The sequence below is a fragment of the Manis javanica genome, chromosome 17 (genome assembly GCF_040802235.1).
Source record: "Manis javanica isolate MJ-LG chromosome 17, MJ_LKY, whole genome shotgun sequence".
Lineage (NCBI taxonomy): Eukaryota > Metazoa > Chordata > Mammalia > Pholidota > Manidae > Manis > Manis javanica.
Window position 1 is genome coordinate 63,860,595 of NC_133172.1, and position 15,976 is coordinate 63,876,570.

A 15,976-nucleotide genomic window follows, 5' to 3' on the forward strand; every position below is an offset into this window, starting at 1 on the left:
CGGGAACTGTGAGGGTCTCTGGCTGGTAAGTTAGCTGGTAAGTTAGCTGTGGGTTCGAAGATGCTGGCAGAAGACATGGACTCCTGGGCCAGAGCGAAGGCTCTGCACTCACGGGCATGGTCCAGGGAGATGCTATGCAGGGCGTTTGAGCAATGGTAAGCTTAGGGGACCCGAATCTTTAATGATGGGGTGCAGCAGACTTGCCTGGCCTCTGTCCCAGAAAATGAACAACTGCTTTGCAGGGGCATTCCCGCTGTGGAGGCCACGCTCCACAGGCATCCCTGAGAAGATAGGCAGTGACCCTGCTGGTAAGATGTGCAGAGTGTGACAGACGCAGGCATGTGGCAGAGCAGAGACGTGCGAAGAAGCAGGGTCTCTGATGACATCTTGGAGCCGCTGAATCAGCCCGTGCGGGATCCTGCCCATTTCAGGACTTCAGTTCGGGGAGGGAGCGTTTTCTTACTGTTTGAGCACCGGAGGCTCCAGCTGTCTTTACCGAGTCTCACCTGCTGCTGATGGGTGATCTGGGGCAGGGATTACAATCCTGCTCACCTCGCTAATGTGTGGTGAGAACCAAGCAAAATTTAGTTGGCAAAGGTGTTTGGAGTGTATGGGAAGAAAGGCACGTATCTCCATTCTTCCTTTTCCTCCTTGGCCAGAGTCTGGGGCCCGAGTTCGTTTCCTGGGTGCTTTGTGACAACAGAGATAAGTGCAAGTTTTGGCAGGAGGGCCCCTACCTCAGCCCTCCTTGTCAGCGAGGCCTGAGACCAGCCAAGGTTTGGCGCTGCGTTGGGACAGGCAGAGAGGGCAGGGGCAGAGACTGAATGCTTGCCCCGTGCACGTGCGGGAGCCTGAGCCCCAGATGGCGGTGTGAGGAGGGGGCCTTTGGGAGGTGAGCAGCCCATGACGGTGGAGGCCCTGTGAAGGGATTCCTGCCCTAATGAAAGTCCAGAAGCTCCCTGGCCCTTCCCGCATGTGGGAGAGACACGGTCTGGGCCCCACCTGCACTTTGCTGTCAGACTTCCAGCCTCCCAGCCGTGAGGAGCCAGTGGCCAGTGTCACAGCAGCCCCAGCGGACTGACGGGACAGGCGAGAAATGAATGCTGGGTGCTATGTTCGCCGTCACTGGGGCAACGCTGGTGGCTCTGCAGGGTGGGGTGAGTAGCCTGGACCCCTGCTGCCCGGGTGCCATAGTTCCGGCTGCCCCCTCCTCACCAGCCCTGGCTTGTGGGTCTCTTCAGTTGTAGCCCTCCAGGGGGCTGAGCAGTGTCACCTCAGCGACGCTTGAGCGACTTCTTACTGGTTTACTGGCCATCTTTTGTGAAGAGTCTGTCCCAGTTGACTGCCTCTTTTTCTCCCTGAGTCCTAGGAGTTCTTTGTGTATTCGGGGGTGACATTCCTACTGCCCGGCTTGGGGTAGGTGGTGTGATCTGGCAGCTTTCTATCCCCCACCCCACCCCCGGCCCAGGTCTCTTCCAGGACCTGCCCCTTCCCACGTGCGGCCTCACCCTGACCACTGCCCCCACCCTGGCTGCACTCGCCCAGCCCAGCAGCTCCACTGGGTAACCAGGGCCCTCAAATAAAGGTCCTTGGAGTTCCCTGGGTGCGCACGGAGCTCACAACACCCGAGGGGCTCAGAGAAGTCCTGCCCGAAGCCCTTCAGCTTTGTTTGGCCAAGGGCTTTGCTCACTCAGCTGACCACAGCATTAGGAATATCTGAGTGTCCCGAAAGTCATGGGGCGTGTCCTGCGAGACGGATGGGAAACGCCGACCCAGAGACTGGGCATGCGGATGCAGGGTCTCCTACACACACACACACCACGCCACACACACCACACCGCACACAAACACACACACCACACACACACTGCATCACACCACACACATAGGTTCACATATCACACCACGCACACTACACCCTGCATTCCTTGTGGTCTGGGAGCAAGTCCTCAGCACTAGCCTTGGTGATTGTCCCCTGCAAAGTCTTCCTCTGCCCCGGAGGTGTCTGTTCTCAGGAGTGGGGGTGCTCTGCATTAGTGGGGGTAGGGCTGCCAGCCTGGCCTGGCCCACTGGCATCCTTGGACCTGCCTGGGAACCCACTCTGATGGGCTGGCTTCTGGTGCCCCAAACTCAGACCCTGGCCTGGGGCTCCTGGCCTCCCTGGGACTCCACGGCGCACCCCCTCTCCCCGAGCCCTCCCCACTCCTCTGCTCAGCGCTCTGGCTCTGCCATGCATTACATCCCCCATGTTCAGTGACAGCTGGCTGAGCTTAATTAAGCCCCACAGTGCCAGGTTCCACCTGGTGAGGAATTGACAACAATAACAAAACAGCAAACACCCGAGGAGGGGTGGGACAAGGCAGCGGGGTGGGGGCCTCCTGGGGCTGCCCTCAGGCCCTGTCTGTCATGGACAGACAGTCAGGGACAGCAGCACTGGTCCTTGCCATCCCTCCCACTGGGCAGAGGGCCTCGGAATGAAGGGCCCCTGTGTTCCTCACTTTGATTGGCAGGCCAGGTGGCCCCTCTCCACAGGTAAGTTGGCCAGTCTCTGGAAGTCTTTTGAGGGTGCAGGGTCCCTGTGGGTGTCCTGGGCACAGGCATGTTCACACCTCCCTGTCCATCAGAATGAGCACGTGATTGTGTCCTCATGCCATGTGTTTGGAGGAGCTGGTGGAAATTCCCTTGACCTTAATAGAGGGACGAGGGCAGAGGCAGTGCCAGTGTGGGAGCTGGAGGAGCCACAGAGTGAGCTGTGTCCCCTGGACAGGCTCACGATCCAGGGCACTGCGGATACTCATGCTCTCAGAGCCTGCGCCCAGAAGAGGCGGCCCCAGGATGGCCCGGGCCCAGCCCTGTGGGACTGGTGCTCCACTCACACACCAGGCACACCCGTCAAAAACTCGGGGTGGAGCAAGTTAACTGGGAGGGAGGGGAGTGCGGACCCCCTGGAAGGCGCTTTCCAGGAGACGCAGCACTGGGCAGGCTGGCTGGTGCGTGGTGAGGTCCGCCTGTGTGCACAGATTGGTCCCTTTAAAATGTTATTTATAACTTGTACCCCATCTCCTTCCAGAAGGGGTTTGGGAAGAGCAGGAAAACAATAGAACCATGGAAACAGGGTCAGCAGGGCAATTGCAGATTATCTACTTCAAGTCAGCCTCAAGTTTGTTCTGAACTTCATGGCACTTACGGCAAAAGGGAAACCAAGAGGGGTTTGTCAGCATAGGTATGTGTCTGCATGTTCAGAATTTTCAGGAAACTGTAGAAGAGGAGAGAGCTTTCAGGGAGAGCCACGCGAGGGCTGGAATGGGTCCCCGCTCTCTGACCTCCCGAGAATCACTGACCTGCCTGCAGCAGGAATAATAATGTCTACCTGCTTCCTGGGGCCAGGGGGTGGGCAGGCCCGAGAGACCATGGGCATGAAACACAGTGCAAACTGTCAAGTTTTGTGGCACTGCTGACAGGATGGCCATTGCATCACACTTTCTGGAGAGCAAGGATGCGGTCATGTCCCCCATCCCAGGCAGTCTGCGCCGATGTCCCGACATTCCTGCTAGCGATGGCCCCTCACTCTCCAAGCATGTGGGCTTGGAGGGCAAACCACGTGGTCACCATGTATGTGTAGCACATGTACATGTGTGTTTCTGCTTCATGACTAGTGGATTAGTGGGGTCACTGATCTCCAGGGAACATGCTATGTAAGAGTCAATAAGAAGCAGTTCAAAGCAGGAGGGATGCCTGCAAGGTGTCACTTTGGGGTGTAGGTTGATTCCACAGCTCACGGGCCTTTGTCCCTTGTGTGAATCCTGGGGTGAGAAGGAAGAGAAGATGCTAGAAGCAGGGTCTGCCAGCTCTAAGGACCCACCCCCTCCAAGCCACAGGCACCAGGACAGCTCTGCCCCTCCTGTGGGGCTTTGGCAAGAGTCAGACTCTCTCTGAGCCTCTTGTCTTTCCACCCGTGAAGGAAGGTTGCTGTTGGGATCGGGAAGGATCGGGTAACTGGGCGGCATGGTGCGCACGGCAGGCGTGGGAGGAAGCGTGGACTCCCACCTGCACCACTGCTGCGCAGGTCAGCTCTTGGCCTGCTTCGCACCCTCCAGCAGCACCCCATGACCCACTCTTCTGGCCCCAAACAGCCTCTGCTTTTGTCTGTGTGGGGAGGGTTTTGATTATGAATTCATTTTGTTACCAGATATATGTCTTTGCAGAATCTCTATTTCTTGTGTCAGTTTTGGTCATTTCCAAGAGTTTGTCCATTTCCTCTAGTTGTCAAATGTATTGGCATAAAGGTTGTTTATAATACTCTTATTTATGTTTTAATGTCGATAGGATCTATGATGATGTCCTATCTTTCATTCCTCATCCTAGCAATTTGTGTGCTCTTTCTGGAGTAATCTAGCTAGGAGTTAATTCTATTCATTTTTTCAGATGACTAACTTTTGGGGTTTTAATTTTTTTCCCTCTATTGTTTGATCAATTTCTATTTCATTGGTTTCCATTTTTTATTATATCCTTTTACTTTTTTGAAGCTCAATTTGCTCTACTTTTTCTAGATTTTCAAAATGGATGCTTAGGACCATTTATTTTTAAAACTTTAATCTTGTCTTCATACATGCAGTTGAAGCTATAATTTTCACAGTGAGCACTGCTTTGCCTGTAGCCCTCAAATTCTGATATGTCACGTATTCATTATCGTTTAGTTCAAAATATTTTCTAATTTTCTTTGTTATTTGTTTTACTCATGGGTTATTTAGAAGTTTATTGTTTAATTTCCAAACATTTGAGGAAATTTTACAGATATCTTAATATAGTTGATTTCCAGCTTTACTACAGTTGGAGAATATATTTCATGTTTTAATCCTCTCATACTTATTGAGACATGTTTTATAGTGAATATGCATGTGTATTTGAAAAAGTGTGTATATTCTGCCCTTGTTGGGTGGAGTGCCCTATGAATGTCAGTTAGGCCGTGTTGATTGATGGTGTCACGTCTTTACATCTTTGCTGATTTCCCATATTCAATCAATTACCAATAGGGAGTGTTAAAGCCTCCAGCTGTGATTGTGGATCTGTCTATGTTTCCCTAAGGATCTCTTAGTTTTTGCTTCACTTATTTTTTTTTATTTTGGTATCATTAATCTACAATTACATGAGGAACATTATGTTTACTAGACTCCCCCCATCACCAAGTCCCCCCCTGCTCCACTTATTTTGAAGTTCTTACTGAGTGTGAACTCATTTATGATTGTTATTCCTTCAATTGATAAACTGAAAATACTTGTGTTTCGCTTCATTCTTGAAGGACTTTTTTTTTTGCAGGGTATAGAATTTTAGGTTCAGTTTTGTTGTAACATTTTAAAGATGTCATTCTATTGCATTCTGGTTTGCACTGATTCTGATGAGAAGTCCACCGTATTTCTTACCTGGTTCCCATGTATGTGATGTGTGTGTTTCTCTGGCTGCTTTTAAGCTGTTCTGTCTTTGGTTTTATTATGTTCTTAGTTTTTGTGGGTTTTTTTGCTGCTTGGATTTTATTGATTTATGGTTGATATGTTTCACCAAATTTTGGAAGTTTTCATTTATTATTTCTTCATATATTTTTTCTGCCTCACTCTCTGTACTATCCTTTTGGGACTTAAATTATATAAATGTTAGACTGCTTGGTACTGTCCCACAGGTCACTTTGTCGCTTTTTTAGAAAGGCTTTTTTTCTTTCACTGTGCTTAAATTTGGATTGTTTTTCTGGACCCATCTTCAAGTCTATGAATCATTTCTTCTGTAGTTCGATCTTTTGTTAGACTCATCCAGTGGACTTTTCAGATTTTGTATTTTTCAGTTCTACATTTTCCATTAGATTTACCCCCCTATAGTTAACATTCTTTTAAGAGTCTCCCTTTCTTTGTGTGTGTCTTTCTTTTTCAATATTTCTCTTGTAATTCCAACGATTGTGTAATCTCTGGGACTATTCTAGTGACCGATTTTTCTGATTTCTTGTTAAAACTTTCCTGCTTATTCGCATATCTAGTAATTATGTATTGTATGCTGGACATTGTGAATCCTGTATTGTTCAGGGCCTGTATGACTTGGGTTCTTTAGGGTGTCAAGTTTTGTTCTGGCACAGAGCTTACTAGCAGCTTGGCTTGATCTATCCAGGCTTGATACAGGGCTTTGTTGGGTTGGAATCTCAAGCAATCCTTAATTTAGGGCTAGAATAATTCTACCTCTGGGACATGCTGTTCTGGGTGTTTGACGTGGTCTCTGCTCTGGTTTGGGAGGAGCTTCCAGCCAGAACACTGGCGTGAGTGTGAAGCTGTGTGTCGTGCAGTGCCAGTGGTTGCTCAAAAGTAGTTGTTTATAGCAGGAGGGTGTGTCTGATGACCATTGTTTTATCTGCCCAGAAGCAGAGCCCCGCTCTCTTCTTTTGTGCAGTACTGCCTTCCATCTGTAATGCCTTTCCTGAGGACACCGCCAGTCCCCTTAGAGTCCTTCTCCTTCTTCTGGACCCCATTCAAATGCTATGTCATCAGTAACTTTCCCCCTGATCCCTTTGGGGCCGAGCCATCCCCACGCTGAGCCTCATCACATTCTCACAGGCATCTGAGTGGGCTGTTCATGTGTCCTCCTCTGAGCAGTGAGCACCACAAGGTCAGTGTCTCTGCACTGAGCTCTGTAAAAACCCTTCGTGGTGTCTGGCACATTGCAACTTCAATAAATGTGGATTCATCAAATCACTGCTAAAGCACAGGGGACTGCTGTCTGTCCCCTGCTGGCCTCTGCAGGCTGGAGTGGACCCTGAAGAGAGGTGGGATCCCTCAGTACAAGAAATCAGTCCTTTTATTATTTGTGTGAGGAAGTGGGCTCAGGGAAGGGTGGCAATGTATTTCAATTATGTCATCCATGTATTCATTACTTAACAAAAAAATCCTTGAGCATCAACTATGTGTGGGTTCTGAGGCTGGAGATAAAAGGCTTTGCCCTCAAAAGGCTCTGAGATGGGGGCAAGGTGAGAGCCAGGAATGGGTAAGTGACACCCACAAGGGGCCCTGAGAGGCATGGGCCTGGAGGGGACACAGCCGGCCTGGTGTAGGCACGGTGGCCTTCTGGGGAAGAGGGCCAGAGCACAGTTGTGATGTAGTCAAGGGAGGGGAGAGAGGAGCATGTGGAAGGACTGGGGGAGGTCCTGAGTCGGTGGCATCTGGGGTGCACATGAGGTCTTGCTGCAGATTTGGGGCAAAACCTTGTGTGCCCCAGTAAGGAAGGTGGATGTGATCTGGCGGCAGTGAGGAGCCGTGGGGCACTTCGGACCAGGCAGTGCAGTCAGCTGTGTGTTTCACTCCAGCCGCTGTGGCTGCAGGTGTGAGGGTCCAGGAGGCTGGAGGTGCAGAGAGAGGAGCCATGGGGACAGAGAGGACAGCGTGGGCCCAAGGGGACCAGGGGGAAGGCTCACCCACGGGGTGCCGGTGTGCTGTCCCGAGGCTGAGATCCAGGTCTGAGGGCACAGAGGGAAGCAGGGGTGTTGTGAAGCACCTGTGTGGTGCAATAGGGACACCTCACACATGGGTGGTGTCTTGGCCAATTTACACAGACAGCTGACCAAGTGGAACCGGATCCCAGCCCCCTGACTCCTTCAAGTCCACCAGGTGCCCTGCCCCACCAGCCTCTGTTCAGATGTGTGCTTCCACATGGCAGGGCTGAGCCCAGACTCCACACACATGCTCACACATGTGCTGTGTGTGTGTGCATGTGTGCATGCACACATATATGTGCACACACACTCGCTTTAGATTCAGGGGGAAGGGAATGGTTGGGGAACTGCCCCAGCCTCCATGAGTCTTGGCAGAGGGCTGGCAGTGCCCATGCTCTTGAGCAGGTGGCAAAAGCAGGGCTGGCTTTGGGGGGAAAGGGTGTGGGTACATACACATGCCAGGCCAGCTTCTCGTCAGGTGCCAGGGCACCCAGGACAGCAGTGCAGAGGCCAGGTGTGCCCTGCCTGGGTGGGGGCGGCCCTCTTAGGAAAGTTGGTGAGAACAGGTGGGTCCCCACAATGTCTTGCTCTGCTCACAGAGAGCAGAAAGCCACTTTGTTTGGACTACAGGTCTCTCGGAGTTTGGGAGAAGGGCCGTGGGCTTGTCAGTAAGGGTGTGGGCAGAGCCCAGGGGCCCCTGGCACATCCCTGACCCCAGGGTGGCTGCACTCTGTGTGCTGGGTGCACCTGAGAACTTGCGCCCTCCGGCCCCTGGCCTGCCCCACTTCCCCATGCCGTCCCTCTCTTCTGTCCTTCCCTCTTTACCTCTTCCTCAGACCCACCCTCCTCCTGCAGTAACAAAACCCTGCACCCCCTCCCACAGCACTCAGAGATGCTGAAGCCCAGACCTGCCCGTTAGCCTGCTGCCTCCCTCCTCCCCGTCTTCTTTCTCCCCTTTATTCCTCCTCCGTCTCTGTCTCTCTGTCCCTCCCCATCCCCCCCTCTCCCTCCCAAAAGGCAGGAGAAATGTAAGTCGGGATCTTCTCTTGGCGATAATTATTGAAAAGTTCAGTGCAGAGACAGACAGCGATGCTGTGAGGGGGGAGAATATTAAAATGCATGTGCACAGCTTGGCTTTGCAGCAGATGTTGGCATAATTAGAGAGGAAAAAATTATGAAATTAATTTGTGGTTCGGTGTAAATTTCAGCGATAGGGGAAAGCTGGGCTCCAGTCACCCCGTGTGCACAGATAGGCACGCACGCACACACACACACGCACACACACCCCAGCTGCCAGGGAAGTGGTAATTGTCAGACCCTATCCAGGGGGAGAGACTGGCATGGAAAACAGGAAGGATGGGGCCAAGGGTGGGATTCATCCTCTTAAAGGCACAGCCACTCGGGTGGGCAGGACAATGCCCCTCCCCTGAGGAGGTGCAAACTTGGTGAGGACTATCCGGGAGGTCAGGGTTCGAGCTCACAGCAGCCCTCAGCTTAGGATAGGCGCACACAGAGCTGGGCGACCCTGCACACCCACTGTGTGGAGTCATCCTCCGAGGGCAGGGGAGTGCATGTCAGGGCCACGCAGGATCGCTGGGCAGCGTGCTGTTGCTCAGTTTGGCCGGCAGTATGGTGCACTGGAGGGTGGGCACCCAGCCAGGGTTGTTGGGGTGGCCCTGAGCCACGGGAGTGCCTGAGCAGGGCAGGCTGTGAGCAGGCATTGTGTGGCCCCTTCCGTGCCACAGGGTACTCGCAGGCCCCTGCCTGTGCTCGTGCCTCTGGCAGCTGCATCTGCTTGTCCTGAGATTCGTCATTGACAACACAGCTCTGCCTTGACCCTCCCGGGAAGCTGGCCTCTCAGGACCCAAGCACTGGAGTCAGTGGGGCCACTCCCCCGTGGGGTGTCTGAGCCCTGGCTAGTTACAGGGTGGCAGCCTCCTCACAGGGCAGGGCAGGGGTTGAACACAGCCCCAGCTGGGGGCAGAGGAGACGGTTGGGTCGCAGGGGGCTCCATGGTCTGTCCAGTCCGTTCGGTTCATCCAGGCTGGAGCCAGTACTTCATCCCTCATCTGTGTGGGGCAGACTTGCGGCTCTGCCCAAGATCAGGGCCCAGGCTAGTTTCTGGCGCTCTCCACGGTGCTGAAAGATCCCCAGCGGGCCTAGGGGTGTGGGCGGCAGTCAGCTTCCTCACTGCCTCTTAACCCCGCCTGGCCAGCGGAAGGCTGGTGCCCCCTCCACATTCTCTGATCTTTGCTTCCAAGGGGTGAGGAGAAAGGATGCAGGCACTGGGGACAGACAGACAGTCCCCGGCTGTGAGCCCCAGACAGTTGGCTTCACCCCGCTGAGCCCATCCTGCTGCCCAGGGGGACAATGCTGCTTCCCACTCAGAAGCCACAAGGAGGGCAGACGACAGTCAGCCGGGTGGAGGGGCCGAGTCTGCCACTTGTGCCAGCAGCTAGGGGCCTCCTGCCCGGCTCCCCCCGTGCCTTCTCTGTTGCTCTGACCCAGTGCCTTCCTTTCGACCCCTCTAAACTCGCATCCTTATCTATGACATAGATGAGCAGCAGAAGGAAGCGAGGCTGACACTTGGAGAGAAGCGTGTGGTGTCACTGTCCCTTGCAGGGTGCTCCTGTGGGCAGGTGTGCCCACCCTGAAGGCATGCCGGGCAGGACTTTGCGGGGAGGGGGAGTAGCGGGACAGGTCTCAGGTCTCCATCACCCGTGTGCATGTCTTTGTAGCATGTGAACACACATGTCCCTGGGCTTACTCCCACAGCCCCCACCCACTGCACTCCCCAGCTCATTAAGGCTCTCCCATTATTCTGACATTTGTGCGCGTCACGTACCAGCAAGAAGTAATTTACTTAGAAGAAATTAAAAGTTCATTTTAATTGAGCGTACACTGCAGTATGCAAATGAGCACATTATGCACGCCATGCAGAGACAAAGCTGTAATCAGCGCTTAACCCTCCCAGCACCGGCTGCGCCCCGCTGCCCCAGCTCTCTGGCAGAGTCCAGGCACGTCAGGCCCTGGGCAGGACGGGGGCTCTGGGAGGGGTGTGACCTCCCCTGCCCGCATGCACTTTCCCAGTGTCAGCCACCATGCAAGTGCTGCAGCTTGGGGAGAGACCAACGCAGGCTCCAGCCAAGGCCCACAGCAGAGGTCAGCAGACCTTGGGCCCTCTGGGGGCCAGCCTCACCCTGCAAGGAGGACCCGAGGCTGGGCACAAAGGAGCACAGCAGCGGAGTACCTGAGCCTGACACCCCTCCTGCTGCAGGATGCCCAGGTGGTTCCCAGATCTGTGTCTGGGGCTGGTGTCCGCTACAGACCAGAGGGAGGTGGGCACCCCCCACACTGAGTGCTTCCCCACAGCCCAGGGCCTGGGCCGGTGAAGCCAGGGTGGCCTGCAGGGCAGCCACGCCATCAAGCCAGGGCCATATGCCCTACCACGGGCCCCACGCTGGGTGCACCCACCCAGCCCCTGCCTTTTACGGTTGTGGCCCCAGTGGTCCAGAAGGGGCTTATTTGAGTGATGGAGAAATCCCTAAAAATGGGGCTAGCACCTGTCTGCGGCCTGCTTCAGTGCCCATGGGGCTATGACCTGGTCAGGACACTGGGACCTCCCCTAATACCCAGGGACACGGCAGACCCCCAAAGGATGCACCTCTCCCGCCCAGAAGAGCAGTGGAGGCCCTGGAGAGCAGAGGTGGGGCTGAGCTCCGGGCACGTGGCATGCTCGGCATCCTGCACCACCTCCTTTCCTCATCTGGCAGCAGGGCAGCACTGGCCACCCCCATGGTGCCCAGTGTCCCACGCAGTCCCATCCCGACCAGCGTTTGCGCTGTCCTCTGTCCTCTCTCTCGGCCTCTCACTCCGTGTCTCCTCTGGTCTGACTGTGCTGATGGCAGGTCAATGCCTGTTCAGCTCAGCCCAGCCCACCCCAGAACAGGGGGACAGAGCAGACCCCCCACCCCGTCCCCTGGAGGAGCCTGGCCCCATGCAGTGTGGCTCCCACTGAAGCTGCGGTTGGCCCCTGGGTTGTTCTTCATGTTGGATCTTCCCTACCTGTCAGGCCTGGGTCTTTAATAACAGTGGAATGAAGCAGGTTCGCAGCTGTGAGCTGACAGCCAGCTGCAGGAGGCAGACACATTACCTCCAGACCCAGCCCACGAGGCTCCTCGATCCAAACAAAGGAGACGACCGGGCACACTGGGTGAGGGAGGGATGGCAGGGGGCCAAGCAGGCTGTTCCTTCTCTCCCAGAGTGCCCACCCTGCTGCTGGGCAGGGTCCCTCGGGGTCATGGGCAGCCTGGCCTCAGCCCCCTGCTGTCCACGCCTCCCACAGTGTCAGCCCGTCACCTCCGCTGTCATCTCCCAGGTTCCCTGGGTCAACAAGGCTGTCACCCCCGAGAGAGGCTCCAGGACACCGAGCTGTCAGCCCCTGGGTGGTGATGACCCTGGGGGCCCCAGCAGTCCAGCAGCGGGGCCCTGGACGGTGGGGGCAGGGGTGGATTCACCGGGCCTGCACAGACCCAGGAATCTGTGCCCTCTGCACAGCCCTGAGAAGCCCACAGGCCTGGGGCTCAGGCCCCTGCACCAGCCCCACATGTCAGGGGCACCTGCTCCCCGCCCAGACTTCCTCCCTCCCTGGGCTTCTTCACCGTCCTGTGCGGGGGGAGGAGGGCTGGTGATGCGGGCCTGGGGTGTCTTTCCTTCACACCCGCCCAGAGGCAGCAGTGATTTCAGTGAGAGAGCGCTTCCTCCTGGCCCTGGGGGCGGGGAGGGCAGCTGGTCTGTCCGTCTGTCTGCCCAGGTCCGGGCTGTGTGCTTCAGCAAGTCACTGGCCCCACGGTGCCTCGGTTTCTGCTTCACCACAGGCATGTCTTGGTTTTCGTGGTGGCAGTGCCCCCTCCCCCAGCAGAGGGTCCGCAGTGAGGGAGCAGCCCAGGGCATGGCCGGGTTGTGGGGACCAAGGGGCTCTGACGCCCCGACCCTGGCTCTGTGGTGGGTGGTCCAGGGCCGCCCCTGCCTGCCAGCCCTCCTCCTGTCCTCTCAGCCGCTCCGGTTCTGTATGTCAGTGTGTCCCTGACCCTGCTGCTCCGTCCCGCCCTGGGGCCCAGCTGGCCACCGGCCCGCGGGTGCCTGCGTGCTCTTGCCGAGTGGCTCTCTCCCATCCCCTGTCCCCCACCTGCCCACATCCGTGTGCACGGGCCCCTGTGCCCGGAGGTTCTCCCCAGCCTGCTGTGGCCATTGCCCTCCAGTTCTTGTCACCATCACCTCCCTGGTAGCGCTCTGGTGTCGTGCTCGCTGGCACCCACTTTACTGAGCATGTGCTGTTTTCCCTGGCGTCTCACCCAGGCCCCCATGGCCCCAGGCCCGTGTTCTCGGTCAGCATGCCGCTGAGTGGGCTTGTGGGCAGCATGCTGGCAGACCTCGCAGCTGGGTGGGAGGCCAGCCTGCCAGGTCGTGGGCCGGGAAGCGCTCTGCTCACCAGCTGCCTGCACTTCTGGCAGCTTAAAGAGAGCTTGGCTGGGGCGGGACACACTCGGCCTGGGCCTGGGCCTCTTCTATGCCGGCAGCCATGTGGCTTCTCAGTGACCTGCACGTGGGGTAGATTAGCCCTGAGGTGGCAAGCAGCTGGCTGCCAGGGGCTCCCCGGAATTTCCGAAGGTTGTGGGCAAGGGCGCTGTGATTAGCTAGCGATGTCTGCCCTGGCTCGGATGGGCCAGGCCTCTCGTGATGTAGAGAAACAGACTCCACGAGGGGAGTTGGCGGCCCACATGGACTCCCCTGTGGACGCCAAGCTCAGGCCACAGGGTCAGACCTCTGCCCAGGCCCCCACGTCTTATGACTCCAGAGAATATGAAATCTGGTGAGACTAGCTGTGGCGTAGTGGGTGGGTGTCTGCACACTTTAGAAAGCACCCTGCTTCATCCCACATGCCCCCGTCAGGCGCCATGACAGTGGGCCACTCTTATCTGAGCGTACCATGGCGGGACGTGGGGGGATAGCATGCGGCATGTGCCATCATGCCTGCGTGGGGAGGACCAGGCCTTCGGCTACACACACCGCCCACTCTGATGTCAGGGAAGCCGCAAGTGGCCTGCTGGCCCTGACATGTCTGTCTCAGCGGGAGACCTGGCAACAGTGGCAGTGTGGCCTGAGGACACGACTGTGCCAGCTGAGCACCTCATTCAACAGCCCTCGGAGTTACCATCATCCACCTCGCCAACTAGACGGCGGCTCAGAGTGATGTAGTTGAGTCCAGGGCCCTGAGTCGGTCAGAATAAGACCCCAGCTCCCTCAGCACCTCCTGTGTGCCCTCGGCCCCCTAAACCCTTCCGCTCACCAGCTCCATCACTTGGAGAGATGCCCCCCTCTGCCTCTGAAAATCATCTTCCCACAGGGCCCAGGCAAATGCCACCTCCTCCAGGAAGCCTGACTTGAACCCTCTGGCAGAAGCTTGTCATCCTCTCTGGAATCAGACAGCTCTCTGCAGTGCCTCTCCTTCTGCCAGCCCACCCCTCTGTTCAGGCTTCTTGCCCTGGGGGGGCAGCCACATGCTGCCATGGCCTCCTGCTTGCTAAGGCTGGACTTAGAGGCTCTGGAGTAAATGAATAAATAGGTGGAGACAGTGGGGTGTCTGAGAGAACCTGGGAACCTCCAACTCCTAAAAACTGTAATGCAGGTCAGCTGAGGATGGGAGCTGGGAGTCATTAGCAGACCCCCAGCAATACCAGCCCCTGTGCGTCTGGCCCCTGAGGTGCCCCATGTGGGCCCTGAAAGAAGGGGGCAGCTGGCTGAGCCGGGCTTGTACAGAGGCCCTTGGAGGTCTGGGTGAGCCAGGGGCCTGGAGGGCTGGCTGTACCCCATGCTCGTCCTCCCACCAGCTCCAGGCAGCAAGCAGGAAAGAGTTAAGTGTCTGAGAGACTATGAGAAGAAAGTGGTGAACAGTTCTCCTCTCCTCAGCTAAATTAATATGCAAATTCCTGAGCCCCTCCACTCCCTTCCCCTGCCTGGAAATTATGGAGGTAGAATGCTCAGGCTAATTATGCATTCAGAGGGTGCTGAACCAGAGCCATATGCACACCCCCGCCCCCTGCATCAGCAGCAGCCCTGGATGCCCAGCAAGCATGGCCAGGCAGGGACCACAGCCACCCAAGCCCCAGGCTGAGGGGGGATGGAGAAACCCTGTGCACGCCCCTCTTCCCCACCAGCTGCCCCGCAAACGAGAGCCCAGACTGGGCTGGGGTGTGTGGCGTGGCCACCCTACGCAGGGTCTAGGACAGTGGGCTCCAGGCTGTGCTGTACAAGCCTTGTAGCTATGCCAGGGGCCTCCATGGGGGGCGGGCAGAGGGGCTGGTGCTGGGACCGTGACCTCCAGCTCCTCTCAGCTGTTCACTAACTGTTCAATCTATTGTGGTTTGGATTAAATTTCATCCCAGAAAGGTGTTTCTCTACAAATGTGTGTCTTAACGGCAGGAGAGGGCAGGGATCCAGGCTGCCTGGCACCCAGGATGGGTGTGTCTGTGGGAAGCAGGCAGGCTGGGGGATGAAGGTGGCCCAGACCCTGCTGTTTACTTCGCAAAGGGCCTTATTCCTCCTGCCTGTCAGCAGCACCCTCTGCCCTGCTTTGTCCCATGGGACCCCTCCCCCCGCCACCCCGCAGGCCCCTTACCCACTGCCCGGACACTCCTGAGAGGCCTTTTGACCCTGTGGTCATGCTTGCCGGCGAGGGGTTTGGTCTCCCAGAGCCTGAGTGGCCTTCCCCAAGAGGTGTGCCAGACTCACTCACCCAGCACCTGGCCCTCCACCCTCCCCAGCGGCTCGCTGGAGAAAGGCTGACGTGCCCAGAGAAGGAGGTTCCCGGGTGAGGGGCTTTAGCAACTGCGGAGTCCGTCATGCCTCCAGAAGCCAGGAGGACACTGGAAGCAGAGAGACAGGTGGTGGCCCAGCCTGGCAGCTCTCGGCTGGGCCTGGGGTTGGCACCCCTGCCAGGCAGGAGGCCCCAGGCCCTGGAAGCAGATGCAGATGGGGCTGTGAACGTGGGAGTGGGTCCCAGGCTTGGGTCACTCAACTGCTCTGTGCTGCCTCAGTTTCCCCATGTGTACCATCGGACTGTTGAACTATATGTTCTCCAAAGATCCATCCTTGTGTGACGTTCTGAGTCCAGGACCCTCTGCTGGGCATGCTCATGTGCCCGCCCATCGCCACATAGGCACTCACTGGAGGCTCCCAGAAGGCTCCCAAGGGCAGGCGTGCAGTTGAGCCACCTCCTCCCCACGGGTGACGGGGGAGCACAGGGGCCCACCAGCGGCAACCAGGACAGGTGGATAACCTTAAATATTCACCAGCTGCAGTAGGAGCCAGCATCACCCGTGAAGATGTAGTGTGTGATCTGACCACAGCCTCCCCAGCCCCTAAGGCAGGTTCCTGCCAGCTGGACAGGCCCTGGAGGCCACTGGGGATCCCCCTGCCTGGCTGGGACCCGCCCTTCGTGTGGGCAGAGTGGAG